The sequence below is a fragment of the Podarcis gaigeae genome (genome assembly GCF_964106915.1).
Source record: "Podarcis gaigeae genome assembly, chromosome: 7".
Classification (NCBI taxonomy): Eukaryota; Metazoa; Chordata; class Lepidosauria; order Squamata; family Lacertidae; genus Podarcis; species Podarcis gaigeae.
In genome coordinates, this window is record NC_139683.1 from 72,043,461 (window position 1) to 72,059,279 (window position 15,819).

Sequence of the window (15,819 nt, forward strand, 5' to 3'; positions counted from 1 at the left end):
CCAACAGCAGACTTAGGTGATTGGGTGCTGACAGGACTGGAATCAAATTAGAACAATGAGGAAGCAAGAGAGAGATTGCAACCACAGAGACAATGTTGATTTATTTTAAAACATTAATACTCTACTATTTCTCCTTAAAAACTGTTGGAATCCTGCCTGGGTCAGAGGAATGTGCCACAACGTAGGCACCGGCAGATATTCCTTGTCGACCTCCCCGCTGCTACTCCCGGCAGATAAGCAGGCGAGGTCTCGGCGATTCTTCCCAGATGTGTGAGAACACACCGTTTCTTCTCTCTCCCCTTTGGTATCCCCAGGGAGGGGAAAGAAGCAGACAGAAATCTATTTACATCCTTTATTTCTGTCTCTTACATCAGTACAGAGAAACATGTCTGCACTCAACAGCAGTAAGAATAAACTCCACCCATGTACTTCCAGTACGGGTCATATGACACACACACTGAGCTAACATCCGGTGCTCAGTACAGAATGGACTGCCCCTATGTTCCCATGGCAACAGTCACAAACATCCTGTCTGGCTTTCCAGCCACAAGCAGCTGACTGAGCTGCTACAGCCTTTGCTTGCTGCTGCATTGGTGCTTTATGGTAACAAGACATCTAGCAACGAAATCAAACCATTATTTAACAACACAGAACATTGTTTACAAGGGTCAGATATGAGAATAAGAATAAGAATAATTTATTATTTATAACCTGTCCATCTGGCTGGGTTTCCCCAGCCACTCTGGGCAGCTCCCAACCAAATATTAAAAAATACAATACACCATTAAACATTAAAAATTTCCCTAAACAGTATGGGCACAGTAGTCCGAATTTCCTTGGAGTATGGAAAGGAAATATAAAGGTTATGTCTGCAGGGGACAGCCTGTGAAAGTGTATGAGAGAATTGCCTCGACTCATCCTTTGGCCTGGAATCAACTTGATCCCCTCCCCCTCTTTCCTTTTTCCTTTCCCTTTCTGTGATGGAACTCCTAATTGGGGACTTCCCTGGCTTTTTTCTGGCCTATGTAGGACCAGTCTGGATAGTTGGCCTTGATGAAGATTTGACGTTTGCATCCCCCAAAAGTTGTTGATTTGAGTTTCTACTGAAATGATGCTGCATTTTAATGTTGTATTTTAATCTTGCTTTTAAGTTGTTTTTAATAAAAAAAAAATATCCCTGATGTTAGCCGCCCTGCTACTACATGGGGGCGGGGGAGAGATTTTATGTTGTGGTACCTAATTTGTGGAATAGTCTTATCCCTGAAATAAGTCAGGCACCAATTCCTCCAGGTTCTCAGTACCTCCTGAATAAATATTTATCCACCCATGCTTTTGCTGCTTCTTGACACCAGGCCATTGAGAATTCTCTGGCTGCTCCAGATTCATTGTGGTTTGTTAAATTGTACTTTTATTTATGAATTGTAAATGTTTAATGATACACATAAACACATGAGACTGCTGTGTTAGAATTGTTCAGTGGAATCCCTGATCTGGACCTTCTGTAGAAACAAATCAGCTTTCCACCCCAATGATGAGTTTCAAAGCTTTCCTGCAAAATAGTTTTAACATTAACTACATATAAATATTGTTAAGAACAAGAAAGCCAAGGAGCACATTGCAAACATGAAATGTGCTTCAGCCCTTTCCATTCTTCATGCAGTTCGGTCAACGTTCCTCTCTCTGGTCCCAGAGATAGTTTCTGAGCTTGTTCAACATTGCAGAGTTTGTCTGCAACAGCTACTGCCAGCCATCTCAAGTTTCCTCTCCTGCTGTGAGAGCTGCAGCTTGGGTTTCTGGCAGACAAGTCATCAGGTAGTTTAGCTCGCTGAAATGGGAAAATGCCAGCCTTCTGCTTTAAGTGGAAACTCTTGCTTCAGGTGCACTTCTCTTTGCAGCATTCCAAATGCAATGAATTCAAACCCAACATGTCGTATACATTAAACTTATCATTTTAACATGCTGCTCCTGCTTTATCCATTCAGCAGACCCGTTGACCCCTTTTCCAGGCCCACTTTTCATGCACCTGCACAACTCCTTCTCTATTTATACCTGACCCACCTTGGCCTATCCCTACATGCCAAGGGATGTGGGTGGCTCTTTGGTCTAAACCACTGAGCCTCTTGGGCTTGCCAATCGGAAGGTCAGTGGTTTGAATCCCTGCAACCATGTGAGTTCCTGTTGCTCTGTCCCAGCTCCTGCCAACCCAGGAGTTCGAAAGCACACCAGTGCAAGTAGATAAATAGGTACCGCTGCAGCAGGAAGGTAACCAGCATTTCTGTGTGCTCCGGCTTCCATCACAGTGTCCCGTTGCACCAGAGGTTGTTTAGTCATACTGGCCACATGACCCAGAAAGCAGTCTGTAGACAAACACCAGCTCCCTCAGCCTGAAAGCGAAATGAGTGCCGCAACCCCATAATCACCTTTGATTGGACTTAACCATCCAGGTGTCCTTTACCTTTTTTTACCTTTTATCCCTACATGATGGACTCATTCAAGGTGAGTTGGAGGTGCTTCAGAGAGAAGTTTGCCAAACTTCCCTCTGAAGTGCCTCTCTGCATCCATTAAACAGCTCGCCCGGGGTGCCTGACACTCATGTTTCTTGCTGGCTCACCTGCCTGCTGTTCTGTCATCATGCTGGAGCTCATGGCGATTCTAAACTGCAGCAGAACAAAAGTGTATATGAAGATATACACAAACACACAAACGTTTTGAACAAACGTCACAGCGCCTTCTTGTGTTTTGATTTTGGAATGGAGAAAGTGATTCATTGCATTTCAGCAAGGTCCTGAGGCATGGCCTGTTGTGGGCGGTTTCACACAACAGTGTTCTCCACCATTGGGTGACTTTCTGCAGAATCATCAGAGTGCCAACACCTTCTCAGTCAGACTGAGATCAGCATGAGCATTACAAGCTCTGCTAATGATGAGTCAGAATCACCTGACGCCATCCACACACACACACACACACACACACACACACACACAGACATATATTCAAGAGCCCCACACATGCTGTTGTGATTTGGCTTTGTCTGTTGTGGAAGGGCCTATCATCATGGCAAGGAGCAAGACAAAGGTGTCACTGTTTCTTAATAGTGGAGTTCACCATCTTCAGCTCACAGACAGGCAGGTGTAAATTTGTGGGGGGTTGCGAAAGGTGCAGCACCTCGGGGTGCCATTTTTTCTCCGGGAACTGGTGGTGAGTTAGTTGCCCTTGCTCTTGGGGAAACCACCCACTAGTCAAGAATCCCTGGAGATGAAATCACTTGTCGCCACCACAGAGTAGAAACATGACTATGTAAATGTATTCCTCCTACTCTTGTTGAGCAGCAGTTATAATTCTGTAAAATGTTCTCACAGGCACTTTTTGTGGGCTTTGTGCAGTCAGAACTAAGGTATCTGTGCCTGCAGGAGAGCAGCATTTCTGGAGTTTGTAAGACCTTGCAGTCCCTGTCCTCAAATGGAGGAGCTCTTTCGACATGGCATGAATCAAGAACAGGGCCAGGACACACCTCTCAGTTTCTTTTTTTTCATTTCCTTCACAATTCAGAACACTCTGTGGCGCTCAGTTCCCTCCTTCCACTTCTGGTATAGTTTGCCTCAGTTTTCACCTTCAACTCAAAAGCGGGAGAGGAAGGTGGGGGAATGGGTGGGCTAAGTTTCATGAGTATTTTTCCTCAGTTTCCACTGCCCTTTGTCGATATTTTATTTCCTCCATTTTTATTTTTTAAAAAAGGAAGAAAAAGTGTCTTCTGTTCCTTTGCAAAGTGCCATATTTGTGTAGAGAATTCCCTGCACCTGAAGGAAATTATCAGTTTTGTGGTCCACCTGGATTCATAGCATCAACTCTCCATCTGAACTGCTTGTATTTTTTCCGACAAGCAATACAGGATCGGCCAAAAACCACATGCCTCTCGGGTTATGGGAATTAAACACCTTTGAGCTGACACCTTTGTCTGTCCAAACCAACCCTAATGCTGCCGTAATAGGCTGAGAAAATACACCTCCAGAGAATTCAATGTCTCATGGATGCCATGTTTGTCAAAGGACCTTGGGTGACCTGAGTTCACCCACTTCTGAGTTGGTCAGCTTCTTAATCTCTCATGCATGTGACTGCTCAAAACCCATTAAGAAGAAAGACAGCTATAGCTGGTATTTTTTGAGCAGACTTCTGTGCAACCCATTCTCCCCACCCCCACCCCGTGGTCCTTTGTCTTGAGTTTGTGGCATTCTCCAAGCAACCAGGAAGAACATTTTGGCCATGACATTGAGATATGTTGTGACATGGAGGAGGGGGGTTCCTGCTCAAGAACATGAGCTGCAAAATATTTCAAACTCGAGCACACAGATGGGGTATCTATGGGAGGAAAGGGGAAATCTATCCACGAGAGGTCTGGAGAGCAGCAATGCAGGAATGGGCCTTTTCTGCAGTGGCTCCCCGATTGCAGAATGCTCTCCCCAGGGAGGCTCGTCTGGCACCTTCATGACATATCTTTCAGCACTAGGCGAAAATGTTTCTCTTCAACCAGGCCTTGGACTGATTAACATTCTATCACCTTTTAAATGTGTCTATGGGAGAGGGGTTATTAGTTTCTTTCGCTTTCATTTTTGTTTTATTATGTATTTTGTGTTTTCATATTTTTTATAATTTTTATTGAATTTTCTGTTTTACAATTCAGAATATTCATTTAACCAACCTTAAGATATCAATGACTTCCCTTCTTCTCTTGCCATGGTTCATTTTACATAACATAAATCCCTGCCTATTTTACAAAAAAACCAACAACCCTATACCATTCAGTTTTCTATTACTGCATCCATCAAAACTCTTGAATTTATCTTAATGCTACCAGCGATTTTAGCTGTACATAATTATTTCCCATATATTCAATAAACATTTTCCAATCTTCTCTAAATGCATGTTCTTCTCATTTTCATATTCTATATATTAAGTCTGCAAGCTGCGCATATTCCGTCAACTGAAGTTGCCATTCTTAAGTTGCCATTTGGTTGGAACCTCACTGGTTTTCCATTTGGGAGCTAACAGAACATGGGCCGCAGTAATGGAATACATAAATAACCTTTTTTGACACCAGGGAATTTCAGTCTGAATTGTCCCCAACAGAAAGGACTCTGGTTTTTTTTTGGGGGGGGGTTGGGGGGGGAGTACTTTCCAACATTTTTTTCCCAATTCATTATGGATCATTTCCCAATACTCTTTTACCCTTTTACAAGTCCACCACATATGAATGTGTTTTCATTTTTATGTTGTGAACCTCTCTGGAATCTTTGGATGGAAGGCACGATACAAATGAAATAAATGAATGGGCCTCCAGATGTTGCTGGACTCCTGATTTCAACAGACCCTGGCAACACAATGTCGGGAGTGATGGGAGTTGTAGTCCAAAAATATCTATAGGGGCAAAGTTTCTAAGATGCTGCTCAGCACAGGTGCCAGTGCATATGTGTGACTGTACAGATGGCCAGTCAAAGAAAGTGTGTTCTCCATAATAGAGAGCATGTGTTGCGGTGGGGGCCAAAAAGGCCACCCTACTGTTGTTGGGCAAATTGGCCACATGCTGTGATTGGGCAAGGAGTGTTGCTGGGGAGAATGTTATGTTGCTAAAGTGTGGGAGGGGTCAGAGGTCTTAAATACAGGGCTCGCAGCCTGGGGCCTTCTCTTGGGCTGCATGCACCGGATCACCCACCCACCATCCCTGAAAAGGGGGGGGTCGTTGTCCTCTGACCTTGCTATGCCTGTCATGGGGTTGCCTGCCTTGGGGCAGGGGCCTGGTAGGAATTTTGTCCATTTGGCTGATTGGCTGTTGCCATTTGGTTTTTGTCTACTGTGTAGCAAATCAAAAAAACTTGTAAGGTTGGTGGTTAGGCATTGGTTAAAATTGGTTGGTGGAGGGGTAAGTGCCTACCCCTCCAATGGTGGTGCTGAAGCAGAATTTCGTTAAAGGAATCCAGGGGTTTGCCATCCCTTTCGTCCTAGTCTCTGGAATCGGACTTGGGCCGTGCAAGCTCCAGGGGGCATGAGGGTGAGAGATGAGGGACTGATGGACTGATGCCCAGCTTCATTTCTCCCCAATATGGTTCTTGTCTTCCTCTGGAATCTGGAAGTCAGTTCTGTCCCTGGGGCAAGGACAGATAGTCGTAACCAATGCCTAAGCAACCACTCACGTGTGTGTATTTAAATAAAGTTGTGGCCAAATTCATGCCAAAAACCTTAAACAAAAATTGATGTGTGAAATGTGAGTTGTTGGGGTGGCCTGGGGGACCTCGACGCGCAACTACTTTCATATAAGTAACTGGTCTCTCTTCCCCATCCCTTTTCTTAATTATATAGTATAGTAGCTGCACCCATCCTAATTTTACACGCTACATTTTTAAAAAAATGAAAAATGTTTGTGATGTTGTTTTGATGACAAACGCTTCACTGCACAAGTTCTGCTTCTTCCTCGTGTGAGCGATGGGACTGGAGCTAGTTAGCTGTCGTTTTCTATCGTTTAAGCCATCACATTTTGGCAAGTGCAAAGTTTAGACAATGTATCTGGAAAAACACAGATTAACCTTATCAAAGGAGGAGGGCTTCCTCGTTTGTTCATTTCCGTGCAATTGCATATGCACATATATGCTTATTTCAGCATAATGGGATGGCAGTGTTACTACCTGTCATCTCTTCAGGAAGAGATGCATTCGCAACACTACTGAAGCAATGCGCTAAAATTTACAGCCGTGCCAACTAAAATACACTTTTGATTAAATCTTCCCTCTGAAAAATGCTACGCTGACACTTAGAATGGGGGTAATTTATTTACGTTAGGAAAGGATCGAGTAAACAGGTTGAGCAAACTGGCTTTGCTATTTTCAAATGCCACTGTCATTGCTGGAGTTAAGGAAAGGCTGAAAAAACTTGGGAGAACAACACTGTGTCCCTGATATTCAAAATGCTCCATCAAGCAATGGCGTTTTTATACAACGAAAGTCATTTACAGTAGTCCTGTAATGAAATGGGACATAGTGTTAAAATAAATAACCCAACACCCACCCACAGCACACCCACCTACCAACAAATGAAACTGGCGGGGCCAAACTGAGGGGAAAACTAAGTGATTTTCAGCAGAAAATAAGGTGATGGGATACTAAATTATTTCACTCTCCGCTGCCATTTCTCTTTAACTTTTCTCTTCCCCTGACAGATGTCCAGAAAGGGGGATATCATACCTTCCAACTTTTCTCCGATGAAAATAGGGATGCCCTATTCCATAATAATAATAATAATAATAATAATAATAATAATAATAATAATAATATTTATAACCCACCCATCTGACTGGGTTGTCCCAGCCATTCTGGGCGGCTTCCAGCATATATAAAAAACATAATAAAATACTAAACATTAAAAAGTTTCCCTATACAGGGCTAACTTCAGATGTCTTCTAAAGGTTGTATAGTTACTTATCACCTTGACTCGGAGTTCACATGACTTCATACCCTCCAACATTTCTCATAGTAAAATAGGAACATCCTCTTTCCCTCTCCCTACCATGTTCATCTTTAAAATGTCCTCATCTGCATTTTAAAAATTCCGAAAACTCATTTCTCGTACCATATAAATAAAAACACATAAATGGGAACTATCAAGCTTTTCAGCCTTGAAAAGGATTAAAATAGTACTGTTATGAGTTTGTGGATGCCAGACCGTTCTTATCACTAGATCCAACAAGTGTTAAATGTTAATCAAGCCAGGCTAGCTGCCTGTTGAGATGATCATGTGGGTGATGGGTTATTAAGAGAACAAAGGAATGGGGGATCCTTTGTCAAATGTGTGCGGCTCCTCCTTCAACTCTTAGAAAAAGCTTGAGTGTTCAGAGCAGATTTTGCAGGGGTATGACCTAGAAGCAAAACAACAAGCTGAAGAGAGGGAGAAGCAAGACAGTTTGGGGTTGTGAACCCCTCCATTGCAGGTCTAAAGCACTGAACCACTGCCAGTCAGAAGGTTGGCGGGTTGAATCCTCATGATGGGGTGAGCGCCCATCGCTTTGTCCCAGCTCCCGCCAACCCAGCAGTTCAAAAGCATGCCAGTGCAAGTAGATAAACAGGTACCACTGTGGCGGGAAGGTAAACAGCATTTCTGTGCGCTCTGGCACTCGTCACGGTGTTCTGTTGTGCCAGAAGTGGTTTAGTCCTGCTGGCCACATAACCAGGAAAGCTGTTTGTGAACAAACACCGGCTCCCTTGGTCTGCAAGCGAGATGAGCGCCACAACCCCATTGTCGGACTTAACCGTCCAGAGGTCCAACAACTTTTACCTTACTTTTATGTGCTAACAAACCTTATATCCTAAAGACACCACAGTCTCAACTGTGCCTCATTTCTAAAAGGAGACACAAGCCCTCAGTAAGTGCCTGGAATCTTATGCTGCTTGGAGATTGGTGTGTCTTTGATCAGAGACTGGGATGGCATGCAACAGTAGTTAACATCTCAATGTGCCCAAATCACAGCAATATTTGGCTCCAACTTGTGATTTAAATTTATGGACCTTGAAAAAATTCTACACTGCTGGGGCAGCACACTCTTTAATGACTGCCAATGGGTGAGCCTGGAGACATGGGGAACTACTTTGAAGACAAAATGCCAGGTATGAGAGCCAATGTGGTGTAGTGGTTAAGAGCGGTAGTCTTGTAATCTGGGGAACCGGGTTCGCGTCTCCGCTCCTCCACATGCAACTGCTGGGTGACCTTGGGCCAGTCACACTTCTTTGAAGTCTCTCAGCCCCACTCACCTCACAGAGTGTTTGTTGGGGGGAGGAAGGAGAATGTTAGCCGCTTTGAGACTCCTGAAGGGGAGTGAAAGGCGGGATATCAAATCCAAACTCTTCTTCTTCTTCATATTTAGTTTATATATGCATTCTTTCCCACTCAATGTGCTTTTGAGCTTGAGGTGAATGTCAAACTATTGATTCAGACCCCCTGCCCCCACCTCTGGAAACATAATGGATATTCCTGATCGTGATCCTTTATCAAACAAAAATACCCATTTTATGTTCATTTGACATAAAATGAGAATATTTTAAAATGTCCCTTTCCACACACACAAAAAGTTGTTACTGCAAGGATATTACTGCCCCTCTTAGCCATTTCTCATTTTAAACCAAGGCTGAGAATGCCTGATCAAAGTTGAGCTAATTTTTCAATGCCAAGGTTCATCCATGGACAAATGTTGAATGATTTTAGGGAAAACAGTGTCTTTGAACATATGCAGAGTATTTTTCTTTCACCACTGCCTTCAGGGATCAGTTAGGATGCAGGAAAGCTTCCAGGTGGGTTTTGGACCTTAGTTACAACATTATATTAATATTAATTAAATTAAGCACTAAGTGGGGAAATATTATATTACATTTAATAATATAGCTCCTGGAGAGCTATTGGCTGCTGCAACCCAGTGATGTTAATGTGTAAATGTAAGGCTTGATCTGCAATTGGGGAAGGGGTACTTTTATGAACCATCTTTTTGAGCATGGTGGGTAGGGAAAATGTCTGCATTGCCCCAAACATGGCAGCCATCCTCTATCCCAAAAGCTGATAACGCTAGGGCTATGATGACTCTCGTTTTAAATGTCCCTACTATATGTAGGCTGTAGAAGATGTGACATATTGCTGAGGGGGGCAGTAGAAGAGAAGAGGAAACCAAGTCTTCAACCACCAGTTATGTCTCAGTCTCATCCAGAAAGTTTAGTCAGAGGCATTTTGGCAAATTTTAAAAATCCACCCAGACAGAAATTTTAGCCCTGAGGAAGAAGAAGAGGAAGAAGAAGAAGAAGAAGAAGAAGAAGAAGAAGAAGAAGAAGAAGAAGAAGAGGAGGAGTTTGGATTTGATATCCCGCCTTTCACTCCCCTTAGGGAGTCTCAAAGTGGCTAACAACCTCCTTTCCCTTCCTCCCCCACAACAAACACTCTGTGAGGTGAGTGGGGCTGAGAGACTTCACAGAAGTGTGACTGGCCCAAGGTCACCCAGCAGCTGCATGTGGAGGAGCGGAGACACGAACCCGGTTCCCCAGATTATGTGACTGCTGCTCTTAACCACTACACCACACTGGCTCTCAGAAGAGGACGTGTCCTGGAAAAAGAGGATGCAGATGCATGGCAACCCTAGGATTGGGCTAATGTTTTCTATCTTTTCAGAGCGCTGTAACTGCCTTGGCAACAGTGTTTCCTCCCCTTCTAATAAGGAGCGTCTCCACCCCATTGTTCTGCCCAGACACTGAGGTCCAGCTCCGAGGGCCTTCTGGTGGTTACCTCGCTATGAGAAGTGAGGTAACAGGGAACCAGGCAGAGGGCCTTCTTGGTAGTGGCGCCCGCCATGTGGAACGCCCTTCCATCAGATGTCAAAGAGATAGTTGGCTGGGATCACAATGAGAAGAAACAAGGAGGTAGTGTGTGGAATCAGTAAAAGGAAAAGAATTGCAAGGAAGGACACTGTTAAAATGTGGGGTGGGGCTTTTTTTGAGACAGTTACTTTGGGACTAAAGACATCTGCCACATTTTTGCAAAATAACCCCTCCAAAAAAAAAAAAAACCCCACACCAAAAGTGGTCATTTTCACAGCATGTCAAAATGCTCACGAAAAGCTTTGAGGTGAGGGATGATTCATGCATGGCACCTTGAGTTCACTGGAGGAAAGGAGGAGTATATTTTTTTAAAAAATAAAATAAATAAATATGCAGCGAAGCCCTAATTTGCCCCCCTTATCAGACATACTAGTAAATGTTGATAGCTAACATTTAGCATTTGCTCCATGCTACCTACTGACATTCACCGGCATGTCTGAGAGGGAGGGGGGAATTAGGGCTGTGACAATTTTTCAAGATATCCTGGGGCATCAACATTCATATATGAGTCTTAGCATTCACCATATCCAGGGCATTCACTGTTACATATACGTCACAAACAGATATATCACAAATTATGGCAGAAATGTTCATTGTCATGACTGTAGCTCATCCAGTTTCTTTGCCTGCACTGGCAACTGAAGGATCAGGCAGTATCTCCCAGTGGACCAGAATTGCCCTAGCAGCTCTCAGTCATTGATTCTTTTTCTGTTGCAGGTGTGCCATATTTCCTAAATTCAGCACTCGCTAACTCCCAGTCCTGAGCTGCAGTAGCTATTGCTTGAAGAGGCTGCTTTGACCTCATGCAATGGAGAGAAAGTGTGCAGGTCTGGTGCCTTTATGAAACAGAAGCAGAATAGGCTTTGCTGGGAACGCCTGTAGTTTCTGCAGGACTTCACATGGCTGACTCTGTCTGTGCAGAATTTACAAAAAACCGAGGACTGTTTCATTCCGAGCTTCGGGTAAATGGAGGGAAACAATTTGAGGAGGTGGACTGCTCAGGTATGTCTGTGTGACTGATGCAACTTGGAGTTAATGGAAACAGAGAAAGTATGGCAAGTGGCTGTGTGTCCTTGAGGAAAAGTGGTTGCAATTTTTGCCTTGCTTTTTTTAAGGAAAGACCAAGATTTAGAGGTGTCTGTTGTAGGGTGTGGAGCCAGCATGACTCAATAAGTAGGAACTGTGTTTTGATGTGTGATGTATCCCCCCCCCCCCCAGTTCCCTCAGATATTTTTCCTCCTTCAGTTGAACTATTTGAAGTATACCAATTCTCGACACTTCAGTTGTAGCATTTATGGGTTTGTAGCTTGCTTCTCATGGTGAATAGCTTTACAGGCAAGTTTTGCTTATCAGTTACAAGCAAATTTCCCTGCCTTTCCTCAGTGAAGCTTAGGGCAGAGGATGTGACTTTTTCAACATTGTAGTCGCACAAATGTCATCCTGTCTCCTGTGTGCTGGTTGGGCTGTGAGATACTGTACTAGCTTGTCTAAGACCATCCCGTTGTGTTGTGTGGTTGAATTTGAACTCAAGTCCGCCTACTCCAAATCCTAAAGTACAATCTACAATGAGGTAAGTATCACTATGTTAAATTATAATTACTTCTGAGTAAGTTGAAGGGGGATTTCAGCCCCAAACTCTTTGCTATACACACAGTGGGTTTCCCAGACTCGGATCCTTTACAGTGCTTACTTTTAGACAGAGATTTCAGTAAATTCCATGGCATTTACTCCCAGGCAAGTGTGTGGATTTCAGCCTTACCTGACTATTTTGTTGCTTCTTCCTCGCCATCTATTTGTCAGGCATCAACTATGGCTAGCATCTTCTGACAAATACAGCATTTTGCTTGTGGTGTTTCCGCAGTTCTTCAAACAGGTGTAACTTTCTATTTGACAAGGATGATGTCCCTACAACCAGTGCCACCTCACCTTGTAGCTATGACTTCTATAAAACTGCAATGACAGAATGAGTTCTTACTTTGCAGGCACTTCAGCAGGGGGGGACAAGAAATGCATATTATGGCACAGTCCAGCTGTCCTCTGGTCAGCAATTAGAAGGCCACTTTGAGAATTGGATGGAGATGTTCAAAGCCAAGATAGCAAACTGACCTCCAAACGCAGCTTTTTGAGATAGTCCTAATGCGGCAGTTGTGATTCTTGCATATCCTATTATTGCCTTTGCTATGACTCCCATTCCTGATGGGTACTGATCTAGGGACTTCCAGCTGCTAATCACTATTCCATAGGTTACTTGTGCCCCATGTGACATGTAATCTCGGATCTGTTCTCTTTTGACTTACAGGATAAAGGGAAGAATTGATCCTTGTTCATTCATTCATTCAGAGGGCCTCTAGGGATATACATTTGTTTGTTTGTTTATTATTCTGGCAAGTCTACTCTCTTTGTTGAGGCTTATTATTTAATAGGCGTTGTTTCCTTTTTTGTGGGCCATATAGATATTACTGTGAGCTCTCACGGACAGGATCTGAAATATAACACATACACCAACAAATTAAATTATTAAATATGTCTGTAGCCAATTTAAATTATGTGGTGGCGTGGAGCAAAATACAGCAGTACTTCACAGCCTACCTTATTGTTTGGAAAATTCCCTCCATCGTAAGTGGACACTTGAACCAATTCTCATATTTTAAAGAGGGTTTTTTTTTAAAAAAAATAAAATAAAAATAAAAAATTCCTCATGGCACAGAGTGGATGGAGCAACACTGACATCCTTTGGCTTAGGCTTAGGGGAGTGTTTGCAGCATCTGCCCCCAAAGTGCTGTGGAGTCTCTGCAATTCTCTCTCTCTCTTTCTCTCTCCCACTGCTGAAGGTTTGGGTTCAGTGGGATCCAAGAAGGGATTGTGCTGAGTCCAATTTGTTGCATTAGGGAGCATCAACTGTTACAGATTTAATCTGCGCAAAGGATTACATCCGCAGAATGGAAAGCTACAGGGCGGCGATCCCAGTAAATGTTACCAACACAATGTGATGCCAGAGATCAGCTGGAACAAAAAAACCAAACAAAACGCTGGACCCCAAAGAGGTCGGAATAACTCAAGTTTGTTTGGTGTGTGGGGTTTTTTTTTTTTTTTTTTTTGGAGGGGCAGAGGCTGCCAGAAAGGCGTCCAGTACAACTCGTTTCTTGCAATAACAGGGAGGGAAGCAAACTCATCGTAACATAGCTGAAGATGAGCAGCAGATAAACCCCGTCTCTCCCGGACCAGCCAGTTGAAGAGTGTGTATGAATTGGAAACACCAATTTCTTCGATATCATCTCTGAGAGGGCTGTAATTTAATTTGAGATGTGTGTGTGGGGGGGTGTCTGTTGGATTTGACATGACAAGTGCCGCAGTCTCTCTTTCTCTCGGTGAGGAGGGAGGAAAATTAGCTATTTAACGAGGAAGTGTGGGGTGAGGGGTTTTTAAAAACAAACCAGAAAGAAAAGCCCAGGAGTGGCGGTGCTGTGATTGTGTATTATTACAGCAAGCGGAATAGATGAACTGATTACCTTGGACTTGAAACAGAAGAGTGCCATTCTGTCAGGAGCAGGAGGAGGGAGTCTTCCATAGAAAGCCCTCCTTTCTTTCTTCCCCTCCCACCACATTCACTTGCAAATCACTGTGAGCCTGGAAAAAGCCTTCTCTTCCTTCCAGTCTGTGTAACCTTCCCATGGCAAGTGCTTCGCCTCTATCAGCAGAACCTCTCTCTCTCTCTCTCTCTCTCTCTCTCTCTCTCTCTCTCTCTCTCTCTCCCTGTGTGGTGGCTTTTTTCCTCTTTTTTTTTTTTTTAATCAGGCGCTCTGAATGAAAGCCAGTCAGAGAGGAGAGGGAGAGAGCGAGAGCGAATGCTCCCCCCCTCGCCCCTCCTTTCCCTGCTGTCCAGAGTTAAGTGATGCTCGGAGAATAAGCCTGAATTAAATTCAAGTAGGATCAGTCTTGCGGGGGGAGCGAGAAATAGGAGAAAACCACTAAAACAAAGAGGAAGGAAGCTATTGCAATTATCCCACGGCTTTGCATAGGTTGTTGGACGCTACTTCATTCTCGGCAGAAAGGTAGGAACGCTCTTGCTTCTAGCTTTCATTATGTGTGTGAGAGAGTTTGTTAACAGCAATGTGGTTTATTGTGACAACAGCAGAGATCTGAAAGATGTAACTTTCTCCAGGATTGCATGATGGTCGTAAGAGAGAAGTTATGTGTGTGTGTGTATATATATATATATATATATATATATATGTATATGCATGCAGCCCAGGTAGAATTGCACATACTGTATACAGTATATATATCTGTGCAATTCTAGCTGGGCTGCATTTCTACCTGCTCAAGAATGACAGAGCTATGCAATTTGCAAAGCTGGTTCATTAACTGCCAAGCTAGAGTCAGAGTAACATATAATTCCTTACAACACACAGCCCACTGGCATTTTGCTGTTGTGAAGGAATTGGTAGGAGGGTAACCAGGAGGGAGATAAATTCTGTGTGCACTTGAAAAGCTTAATCTCTCACAAGGGTAACTATCATGGTCAGAGCTTCAGTTGCAAACACACAAGCCAGGTCTTGCAGCATCCTTGCACGAAGGATAATGGCTTTCTTTTTCCATCAATAACACTATCATAGTTTTCCTCCTCCTTCTGAATAATATCTCACTGTGAAATGTGACACACACAGTGCGAATCCTGCTTCAGGCTACTCCTTGTAGACAGTGGGGATGGATTGATGCACATGGGCTAAACTTATGCGCCTGTCTTGATGGCTTGTAGGATACGCAGAGAATGCTAAGCGTGTGTACCCATCCCGCTTTGTGTACTTGAGAAAGAGTAAAGCAGTGTGTGTGTGTGTGTGTGTGTGTGAGAGAGAGAGAGAGAGAGAGAGAGAGAGATAGCACGTTATGTGGGAATACAGGCAGCAGTTGTGCGAGTCTTTACTGTCGCTGCTGCAATAAAATCCATATTTGATGTGGTGTTAAATTAATGCAGCATGCTGCAAGTCCCCATCCGTGCTCCTGACAAGTCACCGTTGGTGGCATTGTCAGCTGCTCTTACGGCTGCGCTGCAAAAATTAGCAGCAAGCGAACGTGCGACACGGTGCCAGATGTAGCCACCTAAACCTAACAGGGCTTTTAGCATAAAGGATGCCACCAACCGCACGTGCGGTCTGTGACAAACAGCAGCCAGTGGAACCTGACCTATCATCTTTGTTTGCTTGCACACAAATGGAGCCATTTCCTCTTGTCCTCGTCTTTCACTCTGGTAAAGGAGAGAGAGAGAGAGAGAGAGAGAGAGAGAGGGAGAGAGAGAGAGAGAGAGAGAGAGAGGAGCATCTGTGTTGTTCAAAACTGCATATCCATTACTTCCAAGATGCTTGGAGGGGCATTATTTTGATTCTCTCTGTGTGACATACTGAGAGAGGTGGGAGGGAGGAAGGAG

General features: G+C 43.8%; 1 protein-coding gene and 1 long non-coding RNA gene across 8 annotated transcripts in view; one reads left to right on the top strand and one right to left on the bottom strand.

The window, feature by feature from the left end:
• LOC310848415 overlaps positions 1–15,819 on the bottom strand; it is a 667,736-nt gene that overhangs the window by 408,935 nt on the left and 242,982 nt on the right. The window lies entirely within an intron of this gene.
• Positions 1–15,819, top strand: part of CDH10 (cadherin 10) — a 396,680-nt gene that overhangs the window by 249,890 nt on the left and 130,971 nt on the right. For 2 of the 7 annotated variants that reach the window (XM_083747254.1, XM_083747259.1), the window contains exon 1: positions 14,198–14,446. The exons of 1 other annotated variant lie outside the window; for it this stretch is intronic. The gene's annotated coding sequence lies outside the window, so the exon portion shown is untranslated. 4 more of the 7 variants (XM_083747255.1, XM_083747256.1, XM_083747257.1 and 1 more) reach the window with 4 other exon arrangements.